Here is a 3,373-nt window from a genome sequence, read left to right as displayed (position 1 = left end):
TTCGCCACTCGTTCACTATCACGAGACCAAATCGTGTGCAGCATTGGTCCACCGGCTCTTTCTGCGCTGTGCGGCTTCCTTTTTATTCACCGAGAGAACGAGTATCGATTAGGCACAACACGATCACGAATAAAACCAGTGAGATTGAATAAATAACAAGGTAAACACGATTTTCAGAGGTGAATGAGAAAAGCAAAACTCTTCATGAAATGGATGAAATGGATTTTTGTGAGCGCGGGGGGAAAAGAGGTGGGGATTTTTTTTTGTGGGGTTTATGGTGGTTGCCATGACAATTCAAAGCCCATGGATATATCATATTCCACGCCCGAAAATGACTTCATAAAAACCTTTCTGAATTCTCGGAAGGTGTCATCGATGGCCCGACACACCCTGGGAGCATTCACCAAATATTAGAATGGGAAATAAAAAAAAAATACACCGGCATATTAACACGTAACACATCACGAGAAGTTTGCACAGACCCTCATTCCCAATATTTTATGATTTTTTAAAGTGAACGAAAGGGCGAAGACCGAGAACTGGAATAGAGAAGAAAAAAAAATCTCACCGATTGATGGAGGTGGAGCATAAAAGTCTGCGTAAATTGTGCACTCGTTAGGACGCGTGAAGTGGAAAAATAAAAAATTTCACATTGGAGATTTCTATTCAATAAACAAAGGGGGTTTTTATAGTCGGGATAACGATGGGATTGAAATCCGGAAAGAGCGGACACCCGATTATCCCATTTCGTAACGTCAGAGGATGAGTATTTTTTCCCGAGTGCATCTGCCACAACAGAAAATCCATCCGCTCTTATTATTATAAATTATTTATTTGCATTTCCAAACGACGCTTGAAAAATCACGGTATTATGCTAATGCGGATGATTAACATAGGTGGAAGAACCACCGATATTTCAGTCCTGTTCTCACTGTGAGTGTATCTGGCAAATAGGGAAGTAAGCAAAATGTTTCAAAAATTCTAGTACAAAAAATCGGATGAGAAATCCCAATTCGATAACTAGTTCAATACAAATTTTATAACAACCTTATAATCTTATAACATACTCTCGATAATAATTAATAGGATGCGTGAATTTCTGGAAGAATCACCTGAAATAAATTGAATTCAGCAATAAACCTAAAATGATATCCAAGTGTGAGAGAAATAATTGCATCAAGCGAAATGGCAAGCCCTTTGATTAAAAAAAATGATGGCGCGAGAGAGGGGCTGGGTAAGACTCAAACGTAATTAGCGTGGACCTATCATTATGTGGTAGCGAGGCCACACCCCCGTCACATTATATGTTTATAAATCAGTGAGTTCGTGGCAGTGAAAAAGGAATAATAAAAATGATACTTCAGCCTGAAGAGCAAGAGAACAAAATGGCAAAAATAGTCGCGAGGGGGTCGAGGAGGGTGGAGGGGTGGTAAAAAAAAAATTGAGTTTGAGGATCGAAGACTCGCAGTTATCCCGTCGAGATGCTCCGGCCCCAGGTAGAAGAATTCTTATGCTAATGATTTTATGACTGGGGAAACGAATGCTCGTCATATTGCCTTTTAATCGCAGTTTGAAGTTTTTCACGTGAGAAAGGGGTGTGGGAGAGCCAGGGGAAGACACGGAAATCATTAGGTAATGCTCATCGTTTTGACATTTTTTTATTACTGAAACATTTTATTCCTCTCGTTAAGGGGAGACGTCAGAGACAGACTCGAGCGGTTTAATGTATTTCAACTGTTTTCTAAACGTTAGAATCATGTTTAATTACGAGGAACTTTGAAAACCTGTCTAATAATCAATAATTTGTCGACTGTCAGGGCTTGGCTATTTCGAAAAAATTATGAGCCTGTTTAGTTAATAAATAACTATTTTTTTTTCCTTCCTTTTCTTTTCATTTATTCAGCAGATATCAATGGGAGGATTTTTAATTTATTCATTTTTTGCTTCCGACTGGAAGCGTAGGAATCGTACAAATTTCTACGTATCGAGACTTTTAAGGAACATAATTCAAAATAGGGTACAACTTGGAGATGTATAATGTGATGGGTCGGTAAATATACGTATGTGTTTTCCGTGAGATTGAGTATTTTTGCGATAATTATGGGTGGCTATAATTCCACGGGAAATTTATACTAGTGACTAGCCCCCAGTGCTAGCATCTCCCAATAAATTTATCTCCAATGATTATATCATTGATTTTTCATCGGTCAGTATTTTAAGGCTCGATAGAAATGGCAATTTCATGGAGTATTTTTTGGGAGAATTAATTCCATAATTTTCACCGTAATTTCCGTGACATAAATTTATCATGCAATTTTAACTTTTACCATCAATAACGACGATAACCGATTGGAATATTCGATTCAATAATCTGTTTCAGCAAAATAAAAATGTAAAAAGAAAAAATACAACCACCGCGGGAGCGGTAACCACTTGTGGGAGCAAATGGTGTTATAAATTTGACCTAGAAATTAATTCCGGGCGAAACCCATAAGATCCATCTGCAGAAGTTCTTCGATCCAAGAGCCCCAACACCTCATAATTCGAAAGGTGAGTACAAGAAAAGGGGTTACACTCTGACACATGTGTGGGTGGTTCTCAGCTGTTTATACCACACCACATGATGCACCTGCCCGACACCACGAAAGTCCCCTTGATGCAATCCCAGCATTAACATACACATTTCCCCCGCTCCCACAAGTCCATCCACAATGTAATTGTTGCCTCATAGGTATTATTCCCTGAGTTTATTTTCCAAGTGTCCCGCCGCGCTTCCTCGACGTCTCACTCCCAACTGCTCACCTCCTCCTTTCACCCTTATCTCAACTTTCAAATCCCATTCGCGAGAGGTGACTATTTATCCTCTCATAATCACTCATTCACACGCGATACCCCAGCAGCCGGTGATAAATGTCACACAGGTGAAAAGATCATTAAAAAAAAAAAACAACTGAATCTCTATCGCTTTTCCATTCGATTCAGGTCCGAGTCACTTGTTCGGCACAATTAATTTAATTCAAAAACCATTTTTTTCACAATCAGTTTGAATCACAAGATGTACCCCAAATTCAGCCCAAATTTTCTATATAACGATACGTTCCAGAAAAATTAATTCCTCCCCTAATCATTATCCATATCCCAAACACAGACAGCTCTGGATTTAGCTTCCGGGGGTACCTGTGTACAAACAACACAAAAGAGTACGATCTGTTGCGCCTGGCGATAACTGCGAATCAGGAGAAGGGCAGGTGGTCAGGTACCTCAACCCTGCCAAAACAGACCACCGATAAAAATCCCTCCCACCGCTCCCACCCCCGAATTATCCCCCCAATCCCCCCAAAATGTCATTCGCCCAACTCCTCAAGCCCCCCAA

Source organism: Fopius arisanus, unplaced genomic scaffold (assembly GCF_000806365.1).
Source record: "Fopius arisanus strain USDA-PBARC FA_bdor unplaced genomic scaffold, ASM80636v1 scaffold00011, whole genome shotgun sequence".
NCBI classification, from domain to species: Eukaryota; Metazoa; Arthropoda; class Insecta; order Hymenoptera; family Braconidae; genus Fopius; species Fopius arisanus.
Note: the sequence above shows the minus strand (reverse complement) of the source record.